At 37.7% G+C, this 16,088-nt stretch overlaps 1 protein-coding gene across 2 annotated transcripts in view; it reads right to left on the reverse strand.

The window, feature by feature from the left end:
* Nucleotides 1-16,088, reverse strand: part of HNF4G (hepatocyte nuclear factor 4 gamma) — a 136,788-nt gene that overhangs the window by 70,540 nt on the left and 50,160 nt on the right. The window contains exon 2 of one of the 2 annotated variants that reach the window (XM_084768112.1): nt 6,612-6,670. The exons of the other annotated variant lie outside the window; for it this stretch is intronic. The gene's annotated coding sequence lies outside the window, so the exon portion shown is untranslated. The remainder of the gene's footprint in view (nt 1-6,611; nt 6,671-16,088) is intronic. 2 annotated transcript variants of the gene reach the window in all.

Consider the following 16,088-nt stretch of genomic DNA (forward strand, 5'->3'; position numbering starts at 1 on the left):
AAAACTCCTCAAGATCAAACAGTTTCAGAAATGGAAAACAGACTTGGGTGGCAACTCCTACTTCTGGCTGAAGCACAGGTATTAGAGAAATGCCAGAGGTGAGGGAATTTTATAAGTAATTGAGATCAGGAGCCTTTCAGACATTTAAGAAACATTCAAGAGCATAACCCAAATTATAATTATCTGGAAGACTAAATCAGCCTTGATCTGTAGGATCCTCAAAACACTGCTTGAAAAGCAATGAACTAAGTCTATCCTCTGATATGAAGAACAAAAGTAAGGAAACGCAGTTACCTACTAGAGATCATGATGAGGACTAGAAACACTGTCTTTCACCTATTTTATTTGTAGTAACCTATGAAATAGTACAAGTTGCCTTAGCTATATTTTATATCAAGATTCCAGAGGCGGGAAAAAACAAGAAATTGTTGATGTTATACTTTGATGTAAAATAATCAGTAATAGGTTTTTAATTGTCTAATTTGATTTTATTTTAACTGGCATCTTTACAATTCAGTGTTAGATTACATAATAAAACTTGCTTTAATTGAAAATTAAGGATCAGATAGCTGATTATTCTCAAAATTTGGATTAATTTCACTGCATATATTAGATATCATCCAGTCAACCTAACTGAAATTTTATGGTAGTATTAATTTCCAACAAACTTTTGTATTATGTAGATAAGTAAATAGAAATGAGTAAAAAATATACTTAGGCATATATTTATTAAGAATTGTACAATTCTTAATAAATATACAATTGTATGCAGGATGTTTCCCATAAAAAACATATAAATACAAAAACCATCTAAAAATTAAAGGTTGTTAACCTTCATATCATCTTGTTTTTTCTTTTTCAGGTAGTACAATGTACACTCTAATCAATCAACACTGCCATTAAAATAATTTTGCTGAAAATGATATAAATAAACTTGAAAATACAGCAAAAGGTAAACTTCAAGACTCACATTATTGATCAAAAACTCAATGCAAAAGAAACAGAATTAGGAGGGTTTTCTTTTCTTTTTTCTTTTTTTAACCAGATTTTTCATTTTATTTCTTTTGTTTGCTACACACACACACAAACACACACACACACACACACACACACACACACACACACACACACATACACACACAAAGTCACTTGCATCCAATTCAGAATTTTGTTGATAATTCAGCCTATTAATTATTCCCTTGCTACTTTCACCTCTGACTTTTGCTATGTTGTGAATGGGAGCACAACACCAAAGAAGTGCTTCCCACTTCGGACTCTTTCTCTGCTGAGTTGTCTTCCGGGGGGACCATCAAAACCTAATCCTTCCCCCAAAGACACAGAACTGCTTCCATCTGGTCAATCTGAATCTGATAATCACATTGTTGGAGAAACATTCAAGAAATAAAAGGTTTGACGTGTGTTATATGAAGGCCACCTTTAGGTGCAATATCCTTGGACTATTCAGGAGAAATTATTTTTACTTAGGTTAAGCAATTAATTTTCTACAGTTAACTAACAAAGCTTCAAAACATAGTCAAAGAAGATAATGGCACCCTTAACCAAGGTTTTGACTTCGTCAGTAATCTTAAGAATTCTATAGAAAAGAAAAACACTGCACTTAACAAACATTGAGAACAACTTCTGTGCCAGGAACTTTATACAGCAACTTCAGCTTTCCTCACTTAACTCTTAGGAGAAATATATTTTAAAACAGAGAAAGCTGAGGTTTAAAATTCTATAGCAACTTGAGCAAAGACACATGCTGCCAACACATATTTATCTTTTGGTCACGTCTTATTTTAGAATGGAATACATGACTTTCCTTAATATTCAGGGTGGGCTCACAATTCCTGCTTCCACACTCAAGCACCTACCTCTGAAACTGATACACATTTTATTGTCTTCATAGATATATGTGTTTATTAGAAAACCCACTGTGTAAAGATATTGATTTAAGTGAGCAATACAGACATGTCAAATGGTTTACTCTTTCATAATAGAATGACTTTTAAAAATACTTAAGATTCTTCAAGTAATACTGACAAATGCTATTCTTCACTCACGTAAGCTCTACTGAAAGTGCTATCAAGCAAATAAGACATTGATAAAACAAAGAGTTTTAAGGGCCTACATTCATTTTAATACTCTAGATTTTACCCGTACTCTAAACCTAGGTAAACCTAGGTAGGCTAGATTATTGAGCACTCTATTGAGTCTTTGTTAGTCTCCTTTGACACTTTCTTGTTGCCAAAACTGAACTTGAGCTATAAGCTTAAGTGGTCCATGTCCACCACAGCCTCTTGAGTTACTGAGTCAAGTGCCTTGTTAAAACAAAATAAAATAAAACAAAACAATCTTTGTTCTTGCTTTTCAAATTGAATTTACTCATGAACAGTAGAAATACTAACACTTGGTGATGGGGCACTTATTCGCATTTGTGTACGTTTTGCCCATGGAACTGGGGATGTTCTTTGACTCTATCCACTCATTTATTACTTAGACTCAGAGAAGGTGAAGACATTTAACCTACTTGGAAAATTTGGGAAGATTAAACAGAGATATAGACTTCTATCCAAACCCTGTTATTTGGAGATGAAGCTGCATGCAAAAATGGTGGAAAACAAAGGAATCAACATGTAACTGTCCTCAACATAGAATATGATGCAAATAAATGATGATGCATACCGAAATTAAAGTATACGGAATGTCAACTTTTAAAAGTGTGCCTTGAGTTATATTTGCTCACCAAAATGACAACTGATTCCATCAGGTTACGTTTCTAGTAATTTCATCCTAAAAAGTGAAGGAAGTCAAATAAACCTGATATACAATTGCTGGTAGTAAGACATACACTCAAGCTTATAAGCTCAACTATTTACATTAGAAATTAATAGAAATTTTAAAAAATTATATACATGCTGCCAGTTGGATATGCACAACATATTTTAATTCTTTCTCCATAATAAAAATAATTATACTTTTGTGGTTTACTGTAAATGGAAAAATGACTGGGAATGGAGCATTTCCTTGGCATTTAAAAACAGAAACAATAAATGAGTACATTTTTAAAATCTACCTCATTGAAGCCGTAGGTTTTTAGCATGCTAATCCATGAGCCATTAGTGGGTCATAAAATAGGAAAGCTCAATAAAATAATTATAATCTCACATGTTTATTTTGCTCTAAGACTTAAATGAGGGACCTTTGTACCAGACCATGCCTAGAAACAGAGAGTTTATTTTGCATGTGTGAGTGCGCGGGAGTGCACAAACACAGACATACACACAGAGACTCATATTTTGCTCTTAATTTTATGGACTTACATATAAATACTCTAGTGACATTTTTAATGCTTGATGTCACAGGTTTCCTTCCATAAGCAGAAAAAAGTGTTATTTAGTAAACTTTTAAAAGTAAATAACTTAATCCATATTTTCTTAAATTAACAGGTATAATTTTTATAGTCCTTAACTTCTTTCTTAATTTACTATGAATATTGAGTAAACACAAACTAAAAAGAAAAGGGTATATGGACATCAACCCTTCACAGTTAGATTTCTAACTTCCTAAACAGGTCTTATCATTATCCAACTTATTTTACGTAGATTAACATGAATATTTCATTCAATATTCAATCTTCTAATTTTTGAAATTATAAAATCAGAAATGGTACATGTTTTAAAGTTTTTCAAGCAAAAAGTAATATATTAAAAATAGTTATGGTCAGTAAAGAATATTCTTCTTTCATGTCGAAGTGAATGTTTTACACACATAAGCCATCAGGTAAATGCACTTTGCTCATGAGAGCTGAGATTTCAGTCTTCAATTCAATGATGCAAAGTGCTGTTATGGATGGGCAATGCCAGGTTCACTCCATGCAGGCTTTGATCACACCCATAGGGAAAGGGACAGCTTTTCTTTCTATTCTTTTTATTTTATTTTAATTTTATTAATTTATTCAGATTACAACTCAATTGTCATCTCATCACTTGTATCCTCCCATTCCTCCCTCCTTCCTCTTTTCACCTTATCCCCTTCCCCTAGGTCTAAGACTGAGGGGGACCTCCTCCCTCACTACATGGTCAAGGAGGTCTGCTCAAACTATTGCACTAACCAAGGATGATACAAATAGTGAACATCGAACCCCTACTCTGATCTACCCAAGGGACAGCTTTTCTTAAAGGGGATGCTTTTTCTACAAGTAAGTTGATGCCTTCACAAGATTCCACTCTTGTCTATCTGTATCTACTCTTCTTTGTTGCCAGTTCTTTTTCCCTACAAAATTTCTCCCCTCCTTCCAGTCTTACACACACACACACACACACACACACACACACACACACACACACACACATACACACACACACACAATTTGTCCTAAATCCTACATTTTTCCTAGCCATTACATATTTCTCCCTCAAACTGAGTAATGTCTCTTTCAAAAGTTTATACAACTTTTAGTTAGCATATTGTCTTAGTGAGTGTCACTATTGCTGCAATGAATCACCATGACCAAGAGAACGGAGTTTATTCGGCTTATATTTCTATATCGTTGTTCATCATCATCACAGTAAGTCAGGACAGGAACTCAAACAGGGACGGAACCTGGAGGCAGGAGCTGACGCAGAGGCCATGGAGGGTGCTGCCTGCTGCTTTCTCATCATGGCTTGTTCAGCTTCCTTTCTTATGGAAGCCAGACCACCCCGCACAATGGGCTGAGCTCCTCTCCATCAATCACCAATTAAGTAGACGCCTTACAGCTGAATATAAAGGAGGTATTTCCCCTCTTTTGGGATATCTCTAGCATGTGTCAAGTTGACACACAATTAGGCATTTTGATATATACCTCACTTGGCTGACCCACACCTTTACTCTTTTCTAGCCTCATCCCCAGTATGCGTCTGCTCCTTGTAACCACTCCCCACTTGAAGAACATGTGTGCTTATTACCTTCTACATGTTCCCTCCTTAAAGATCATGCATTCCCACCATGAGTCATTTTCTAGTTTCATGGCCTCTACCCACATCCATGCTGGCATAGAAACACGTTAAGTACAAATTAGAGGCTAAAATATTTTCACGGTTCTTTCCCATCATCTCAATTCCAATCCAGTCTATCTGTACCCAGCAGGCTAATGTGTTAAAAAAAAATATCCGTAACATGGCTCATTAGCTCTCCTTAGTGCGCAGGTAGAAACAGAGGGGGCAGTGGGGGAGGGGGAACCAACAGGATTCTCAACAATTACTTCACGACAAAGAACAAACAGCAACTTCTCCCAAGTGGACTTCACTGTCTTCTTAAATTCCAATATAGACAAAATCAGTAAGCTTACTTTTTTTTTCCCTGCAAAGTATTCATATACTTGTCTCAAGATTTAGTAGTCTCTTTTCATCTAAGTCAATATGCCCTGAAATTTTAAAGCATGACCTGTGTTGAGACATAATTAAACTGATCAAGTTTATATATAAGTATGCTTATTTGGGGTTTTCTGATATTATCACGTAAATGTAAATAATTTCCAGGATATAATAATACTGACTCTGTCCTCAAATCATGATCTACTGACTCTATTTCATCTCCAACATGGTAAGCATCCACATTTTAAATATTATCTATATCTTCTAAGATTTTGCTCTTTTTCTGAGACTATTCTAATTATATGCCTCATTTAGTTACTGTTTTGCTCAATTAAGTTTTTAAAAACTAGTAAAATAAAATTAAATTCTATATTGAAAGTCAGGCACTTCTTTTTCCTAAAAAAAATAAATCAGGAGCAGAGGAAGCAAGTTGCTGCCTTCTTGGGGTTTCCACTGTGCAACACTTTACTCTCAGTTGAGGGAAGCCTTCTGTATGAGAGGCTAACTGAAGTTCGGGAAGTAACTGAATTTTACAGGACTCAGGAAGTACATAAACCTCACCAGAATCAAGAACCTCCTGAAAGGTACACAATTCATAAGGGCTTTACCCAATGCTATATAAGTGGTAGCAATTGCTCAAGAGAGGCAACTCTCGAGTAGCCATGTTGCTTACAAAGTGTAAAGAGAATTCCAAAGAGGCAAGTTTTCTGAGTGGTCTCCCATGTTGGCAAATGGGCTTTTCATCCATGTAGCTGTCTTGGAGGCGCCTATGCTCTTATAACTCCTCACCCATACTCCTGTAACTAGCCTCAATATACTCACTGGTTCACAAAGTTAGACTTAGGTAGAATAATGGAAAACGTATCATGTTTGGGGATAGATTTTGTTTTTGCAAGTTATTCATATACTTCAAAATGTAATCTCCACTTTTGTCTGAGTGGGTGTGGTCAATGTCTTATCTTGGGTGAACAAAGTTTTCTTCACTTATTTCCCCAGGAAAGTCACAAAATACTATTCTGTATCAGAGGTCACTTTGCCCCTCTCAAAGGGCCAGTCATTTCCACTTATTTCACAGCTATTCTAGGCCCCTTTTCCTGCCCTCGTCTTTTACGTGTTTGATATACTAAAAAGTGCCATGCTTATTTTCAGGCCTGGAATCTTAAGTGTCCACAATTGCACTATATATACCTTCAGTTTTTCAAGGAAACTATAAATGCAAACCCAGCTGAGCTCCATTCAGGGCTGTCTACTCACCAGCTTTGTGAAGTCAGGCACACAAGTCTCTTCACTTTTCTAAAATTCAGTTTTCTCCTCTGTGGAAGGAAAGAATTGAGCTGTGAAAGTGATGCTCAAGTCCTACCAGACAGGAAGGGTAAGCCAGTGTGCTCTCTAACATGAAGAGCTCCTCTCTCAAGTGAGAAGTTCCTTAGGTCCCCACAATTATAGCCAATACATGGCTCGAAGCAAAAAAAAAAATTCTCAATGCTGAATGTGAGTATCCACATTCATGCCCGTGTAGGCCAGAGAAAGATGTTAGGGATCTTTATTGGGCTCCATTTTGTGTCCTGAAATGGAATCTCTTGCTGAATCTGAATTTTGCCATTTAACCTAGGTGGACTGGTTATCATAGTCATAGGACCTATGTGCCTTTACTCACCCAGCCAATGCTGGGGTTATAAGAACAGGAAGCCATGCCTGCCTCTTTATGTGAGTGCAGGGGATTTAAACTCACGTCCTCCTAAGACATATCATCTTGGGAGCCCTGAATGCTTTTTAAATCATAAAATCATAATCGTTTTCAATTTTGGATTTAATGTCCACCTTTTATGCCACACAAGTTCAAAATATAAAGAAGAAATGGGGGAGAGGAAAGAAAATAAGGAAGATAGAGTAAGTTTACAGCCTTTGTGTGTGTGTGTGTGTGTGTGTGTGTGTGTGTGTGTGTGTATGTACCAAATGCAAATGTACCATTTTCAACAGCTACAAAAAATATGCAGTATTGTGCCCATTTTCTATATGAGAAAATGAAACAGAAAACTTGACTGTATTCGTGAAATCTACAACTAAGAAATTGAGATATCAAAGTCTGTTTTCTTTCTAATCCCCTAGCTCCCCTTGAGAGAAGCTAACATGTCTCTCTGTCCTGTTCACTGTTTCAGGTTGTACCTGACCTAATGCTTGCAGCTTGGGGAATGGATTGTAACATTATTCCTACTTGCCAATTAGAAAGCCAAGGTTCACAGAAGGGAAAAAATGATCCCCAAGCCAAGTTAATTCAACAGACAAGATGGAATTAAATACCTGGATTCACACTCTGTGTTCTTTCATCCGCTCCAAACTGCCTCCTCTCCACAAGGAAAGGGGAGTAGTGAAATGTCAGAAGCAGAGGTGGTAGAGTGTGGGGCCAGTGGGGGAATTCTCAGAATTCTGCTTACTTCCGAGGGCTAATGAATCTAGTGAGATAATTTCTTGGAAAGTACCTTTAAAATTTTGAACCACCCCAACATCAGCCATCATTATTAGCCATTCAAAAGCACTGAAGATGACATCACTTATCTTTATGTAGTTCCACATGTGATTGGAAATTTAAAACAAAGCATAGAGTTAACTAATTGCTTAGATGCCCTACAGAAACCGAAATAAAAGGAGGACAGCCAGACACTGTTAAGGTCGTGCTATAAAGGTGGTTACTCGGGCTGGCTTTCTCTTCTTGATATATGGGCGCTACTGGCAGTGAAATAATTCAAATTTTCAATTTTTCTTGGATTTCATCATGAACTCAATCCAAAGTATGAAAGTCAGTATTTTAATATCCTTGCACGTAGTGAAAAATAAATAGATGCCCCACTCCCTGAACCCTTCAAGCATTTTTTATTTTGATTGTCTTCCCATTATATTGAGAGATTGTCAGGACTTTATCAGGAAGAGCACCCAAACAAGCTGGAGCATTATTATGGTGCCTGCAGTGCTGTAAGTCATGGACCAGATGAGTGATTAAAAGCCGTGGAGTTGTGACAAGGACCATAAGGAGATCAGACAAGAAGTTACATGCCTTTAAGAGAAAGAGAAAAGAAAAGAAAAAAAAGACCAAAATGATTTAACCCCTTGTAAACCTGTGCAGTGCAAGCACTGTAGCATTATTTAATTGATGTGTATGGGCTTTTGGTATTGGATTCCCTACAGCAAATAACTTACAAAGAGAAAAATAGAAGAAAACAGAGTTTATATATAGCTGTCTTGACATTGGGACAGTTAAGACAGTGCTATTTTAATACCCTTTAAATGGACATTATGTAATGATATCAGCAAAACGCAACCAGTTGTGTGATTGTTCATGGACAGCAGTTATAATTTTCTGCTTCACTGAATAATTTCAACTTAAAATTCATTTTTAAGATACATAAAACTTTATTAAATGATTTCTCTTTGTTGGGCAAGGAATAAGGTAAGAAAAGATGAGTCCTGAATGAATGCAAACTGTAGAGTGATAGTGAAGCAATGAAATGGATTTCTACAATTAAAATGTATTTTAAACCACAGAATATCACCAGAATTCTTACAAGCAAGGGAAAACAGAACTTATGATACATGTGTTTTCTTTCTCGCAGTTCTTAGCATTCTAAACATTATACACGTCTTTTGATGTTTTTATAATAAAAATAAAGTTTTCATAACATGCATGTTTACATATATATGTTTATAGGACACACACACACATACACACATACCTATGCAAATATTGTGTAAGGTGCTGGAAATTTACCAAAGATATTGCTCATGTCTTATTTGTGTTATTAAAAAAAAAAAGAAAGAAAAAGAAAAGAAAAAAAGAAAAAAAAGGGAAGGGGCTTTATCACAGAGACACATCCCCTTCACCATAGAATAAATTCTTTGAGACATAGTTGGTCATACTTTGAAATCTGCAAAAGAAGGTCATGAACTCCATATATGAGGCAGATAAGGCCTAAGATCAAAGTTAACACTTGATCTGGTTCTTGAAGGCAGTCCTAGGTTTTTGAATAAAGAAGATAGTTCATGACCCTCTAGAGACAGTGAGTGAGTAAATCATCTAAAGTGTAGTGGGAGAATGTTCGTTTTGATTTTTTTTTTAAATCAGTATCTTGCTAGGTAGAAAAGGCTGGTCCTAAACTCACAATCTTCCTACCTTAGTCTTTGAATAATAGGATTATATGTAGCCACAATACTCAGTCAAGAGTAAGTTTTGAAGTGTGTGTTCTATAAACATTCAATGTTGGATGGGGAAAGGAAGCTGAAAATTGGAGGTTCCTGTGGGGAGCCATAGTTAAATTCTGTCATGTTAGAAATCCAGTCCTTAGGCTGCATGCTGTGACCTTCGAGTTGCTGACCCTTGCTGAAGGACGTCTTATGTTTTAGGCTACTTTTGGGTTATCCATCCAGAGGAATAGGGAAGTTCTTAGAGGGAGCCACACAGAGAAATAGAGAAGTTCCTACTGGGAGCTATTCAGGTGATTGTATTCTTGCCTGGGGGCTAGGGAGAGTGGGATTAGACTGGATCCTGTTGACCTAGCTATATAAAGTCTTACTTGTCCACATTACAGTGAGTCTTGATTGGAAATTTCCAGACTTCACTCATTATTTCTCGCCTCTCTATACCCCACTTTCAATCCCCACTCCGTCTTTCAGGTGAATCTTGGTTCGATTTGTCTCACAGGCTGGGACATATCATTTGGTGCCTAAACAAAAGCGGCCTAGAAATGAGGAATTAAGTGACTGAAGGACGTTGCATGGAGGGGGCCCCCGTGAAAAGACAAGTGGACGGTTTCCCTCACCTCCTTCGCAGAGAAACACCAAGGTGAGCAATGCAAACATGGGACAGAGCAACAGCAAAGATTTATTCAGAGAGACATTGGAAAATAAGCTTGAAATGCAAGGAATAAGGGTAAATAATAAAGAATTGGATAAGTTTTTAGATTTTGTCAATAAAGTATGTCCATTGTTCCTTGAGGAAGAAGTTTTGGATTAATTTAAAAATGTGAGATAGAGTTGGTAAAAAAAAAAATTACTGAAACACTATATTACGCTTTTAGACACACACACACACACACACACACACACACATACACACAAACTGCTTCTTTTGTCTTGCCTATGAGGTTGTTTTATGACCCTCATGTCAAATTTTATGTCTATGTCTGTAAATTTGTTTAATTGTATAAATATTGTTTCATTTTTCTATGTTTGAGAGAGGGCCAAACTTTACTCACTGGCCAATTTTCTAAACAACTGTGCACCCCAACGTGGTATACACAGCCCATGAGGTAGAAAGAGCACTGCCTCCACAGGGCTAGCCAGCAGCAGGCCTGCCCTTCATGAGGCCTGGACCCAGGCGCATCACCACCCATGGGGAACAAGCCCAGAGATGGAGTGTCTACGGGCCAAAATGTTTTACAGGCACTGCCCCTGGCTGCCTATGGGGCTTGGCTCTTACAGAACAGGGATGGTTGCGAACACGTGATTGGTTAGAGAAGTTTAGTCTATGGAATAGAGCTTATTGCCTAAAACTTACAATTTTCTTGCTTAATTTTTGCTTGTAAGAGACTAACAGTTTTCCAAACTGGTCTAGGGAATGGAGTTAATTCCAAACTCCTTAGCTATAAGGTGTTCATAATTTTCTTGTTTCTTTGCTTAATTTTTAGTTGAGATATTTCTAAAAATTATTAGATTCTCAAAAAAAGGGAGATAAACTAGCTTTGTCCTTAAAACAAAACATTTACAGCTGGAAGTTTCCAGCTTAGATCAAATTATCTAAACCAGCCCAGGCCTAGAATGTCCTGTAATTTTACAGACACTGCTCCTAGTTATCTGTGGGCTGGACTCTTATAGAACAGAGATGGCTATGGATAAGTGGCCAGTTGGAAAGGTGGAACTAGGAGGCTATTTGTTTTCTAAACTAGCCTAAGGAGTATAGTTAACTGTCTAGAATTTAGAATTTTCTTGTTTCCTTGATTAATTTTTGTTTGAGACGTTTAAAGATTTTTTTTTTTTACTAAAATTGAGATAAAATAATTATATAGGGCATGGTGGCACATGCCTTTAATCCCAGGATTTGGAGATTAACACAGTTGGAAAACTTGAGTTCCAACCTGATCTCCACATGCCATGATCTACTGATAAGCTAAGTTACTTATGGAGATGTAAGTTTTAATTAATGAGATTATGCAACTTATGGGAACATTTAAGATTTTATGGAAACCCAATTACTTCAGTTTAGTCTACAAATAGCTCCTGAAAAAGTTCAAAGGGTAGATCCATATTCATATTTGGGATTTCAGCTTTCTCCTTCTCAGATAAAGCACCAAAGTATCACATTGAGAGTGGGTCATTTAAAGACTTTAAATGATTTTCAAACGTTCCTTGGTGATATAAATTGGCTTAGATGTTATTTAAAATTAACTACTGGGGATTTGTGGCCCTTATTCAAAATCTTACAAGGAGATTCATCTCCAAATTCACCCTGGGAGCTTACAGCTGTAGCTAGGAAAGCCTTGGCATTAGTGGAAGAGGCTATCTCCAATCAATTCACAACCTGTATAGATTATGACAAGCCTCTAGGGTTTATTATCTTGGCCATTCAAACTCTTTATTATTTCTCCCATCTTTGTACCCCACTTTCAATCCCCACTCCCTCTTTCAGGTGAATCCTGGTTCAGTTTGTCCCACGGGCTGGAACATTCCAGGTTCCTCAGGTAAGAAAGCAATGCAGCAGAGTCATAAAGTAGTTGGATATTACTTACCTAAAGATATTGGGGTTTTATCCACTAGTCAGTGGAAGCCAGAACTTAACATCTGAGGTCTCTAAGCACATGCGCTCTCAGATTTCCCTCTTAAATAAGATGCTTCTGCCTCCAGGGTTTTGTAAGACAAAGTTGTAGGTAAAAGTGAAGTCTCTTTATTTAAATAAAATGATGTAAGGAAATTTGAATGGCCAGTTAAGTTGGATTTAAGAGAATCTTCCTAATTGACTCCTGTAAACCTGTCACGCCTGGTTGTTGGGAGGTTGGGGCAGGTGGAGCATATACTTTAAGTCGACTTGGGTTACAAAAATATTTGAGGCCACCTTGAGACTCACACAGACCTCATGCTCCAACATGAAGGTGAGAAGAAGAGAAAGTCTCGAACTCAGAGGCAAAGGCCTTGCTCAGCACACAGGCCCTAGGCTCAGTCCCACTATAGTAATACACAATGGTTCAGGGATTAAGAAGAAGAAAGTGGGGGGGGGGAGGGTGTTGTAACCAAGGAGCACTGATAATGGGACATTAAGGAAAAGCCAGTTTTACTAAAGAAAGAATCCAAGAAACGACTGGTGTTTGTTGGGAATCACGTGCCTCTGGAATGCTCAACGGCAAGTATGAATCACAGGTCTGATATCTAAGGAGAGACTGTGGTCATGTCTCCTCTTCTGTCACTGATAAGGTAAGATATTGCCGAGGAGGCACAGCTAGTGGATGAGTAACTTTCTGATTTTTATAAGGGAAACTGCTTTAAAACGTTTAAGACAGTTTCCGACAATGACCCAATAAGCAAACAAAACAGCACCACCTCATGCTACAACAACACTCTAGGCCGTTCCCCTACTTTCCTTCCCATGGAGATTTCATGGTCTTCCCAGCTGTTCAGTTCCTTGTGGGTGGACTCCATCCGCACACCCTGGGCTGTATTTTACAGTGCTGCTGTGATGGGTGGGGCACACTTCTCCAGCAACTGCACTGACCAGCACTCAGTGTGAGGTAACGACAGGAATGACTTGCCAGGCCTTCTTGTACACCTGAGAATTTACTGGGTTCCCCCTCCCCCGATCCTTCAGCCGCCTGCATATAAATCTGACATCCAATCAGAACTCTGACTCTGTGCTTTAATTTGAGTCTGAAAGAGCCTTGCCTCAAATAACCAGATTACAGCTCTGTGAGTATAAAACTGAATAAAATACAGTAAAACACTAAAATGTTTATGTTCATTAAAAATAAAAATAAATGGCATTATGTAGTAATACTTGACTTCCGTAGTTCTCAGAATGAAAGTATTTTTCTTATGATAGTAGCTTTCTATAAAGCCACACCTACGCAGCTCAATGACAGAGAAGTGACAAGTGCTCACCTCTGACAAAATTACACGGCAAAAGTGAAAAGCATTTTTCCTTCAAATAGTTTTTAACATTGAAATACAGTAGAGTTTATGTTGCCGTGTTTAACTCGTAAGATCTACATAACCTGGGACATGCCAGTTACAACAGAGTTCTTAAGAAAACCAAATCTCCTCTTTCACCATAAGTGACAAGGAGCAAGAGGGGCTCTTCATAGAAGACAACAGCAATAACCAGTTTGTAGGAAAGGAGCCAATGAATAAGGTGGAAGAGAAGTGGCCACAAGGAATGCAAGCACAATTAAGGAATCCTCAGTTTATTATATAATTAAATGTACAAAACACTTAAGAGAATGGAGTAAACAGGTGGAATAGTAAATGCTATTCTAAACTATCCCACCCCAGGAACCTGACCAAAGACTTAATTATCACTAGTAAAAAGATATTTATTGTACTATATAACATGCACTGTTTTAACATATAGTTATATGCAATATTAATATAATTTTATTATTATACTATATTATAAATGACATGACTATTAAACATTATAGATTATTGTATACATACTCACATAGAAATATATATAACAGCAATTTTATTTCAAGAAAAGAAACTACCCAATAGCAAGGGCATTCCAAACATAGTGTGAATGTACATCCTCTTGATCATTCACTACTAATATGGATTCTACAAATTCTTCTAGCAGCCCAAATTTAGTAGAATGTAACTCAAAAAATTGGCTATGTTTTTTCATTTTCTTTGTTCTTTCCCCCCCCCCCCCAGGGCTGAGAGTTGAACCTGGAGCTGCACACACACTAGGCAATAGGCGCTCACTGCTCAGTTAGACTCCCAGCTCAATTTCTTTTTTAACATATGTGGATGTTTTGTCTTCATTAGATCATTATGCATGTGCACCACGTATATGTGCATTACCTGCAGAGGGCAGAAGAGGGCGTCAGACCACTTGGAACTGGAATTACTGATGTCTGTGAACTGCCTTGTGGGTGCTGGGGATCAAATCAAGATCCTTTGGAAGAGCTACCAGTGTTTTTACTTTCTGTTTAGCTGAATTCTTATGGCATACAGGCATGGATCTAACAAAAGTGAATGAAGGTGACCCATTTCAAAAAACACTGATATTTTTGGTCTTTTCTATTATGATATATACCAATCATATATTATGGAATTTATTGTGACATTTTCATACATGTAAATTTGGGCCATTTGTAACTCCCCAGTTCCATCTCTCATGCCCTTGATCACTTTCTTCTTCCTAACTTGTCTCTCCTCTTACTCAAGAAGAGAGAAGGACGCTAGGGTTATAGCTCAATAGGAAAGACCTCCCAAAGTCTCCCCCAGAAGATAGTATCAGATCCTGTGTCCATATCATTGCCTTGAGGTTTTTTGTTCCCTTTCTCTTTATGATATATATATTTCATATCATACACATAGTAACTATATGAGATAATCCTTCTCTTGATTCAATCTTCAATATTGGGGATAAAAAAGAAGAAGAAGAGAAGGAAGGGAAGGAGAGGTGGGGTGAAGGAGGGAGAGAGGAAAGAAATGAAAGAGAGGAGAACACATGGGGAGAAAAGATTATCATAACAATTGCTTGTTTCCTAATTAAACATTGTTGAAAAAAGTCCCAGTAAGCACTGGGTGACCATAGGCCAGGACGTGACCTTGACTGTCCCAGGACAACCAAGGAAGGTAATGGATTAAGAATGAGGAGGATTCGAAGTTTACTGCCTATATTTTCCTTAGCTGGTGCCATAGTTTGAGGCGATCCCCAGGGCCCAGACCCACCTGTAGTTTTCCAGGACCCTCTGGATCCTTCTATTTCCTCATTCTCCCAGGCTTCTCACTCCTAAAGTCTCAATAGGATGTCCTCCCCTCTGACCCACTTTCCTGGTAGGTAAAGTTTTTCATGGGGACGTATCCCTTGGACTAGTGTCTCGATATAAGTGAGTATATACCATTTGACTCTTTTTGCTTCTGGGTGAACTCACTCATTATCATCATTTCTAGTTCAATCCATTTGTCCACAAATTTCAGAAGTAGTATTCCATAGTGTAAATGTACCACAGTTTCTTTATCCATTCTTCTACTGAGGGACATGTAGGCTGTTTCCATGTTCTGGCTATTATGAATATAGGCAGTAAACTTTGAACCCCTACCCAGGCTAGCCGATGGACAGGACATTCTCCACCATTAAGTGCAGAAGGAGAATTGACTTTTACACAAACTCTGGTGCCCCATATTGGACCATGTCCCTTGGATGGGGAGGCCTGGTGGCACTCAGAGGAAGGATAATAGGTCACCAAGAAGAGACTTGATACCTTATGAGCATATACAGGGAGAGGAGGTCCCCCTCAGTCATAGACATAGGGGAAGGGAGTAGGGGGGGAAGCGGGAGGGAGGGAGGAATGGGAAGATACAAGGGATGGGCTAACAATTGAGATGTAATATGAATAAATTAATAAAAATTAAAAAAAAAAAAAAGAATGAGGAGGATAGCCAGGCTTGGTAGCTCATGCTGTTTTTAATCCCAGCAGTTGGGAGGATCAATGTGAGCTCAAGGCCAGCCTAGCCTAGTCTATAAAG

Source organism: Acomys minous, assembly GCF_964271855.1.
Source record: "Acomys minous genome assembly, chromosome: 1".
Lineage (NCBI taxonomy): Eukaryota > Metazoa > Chordata > Mammalia > Rodentia > Muridae > Acomys > Acomys minous.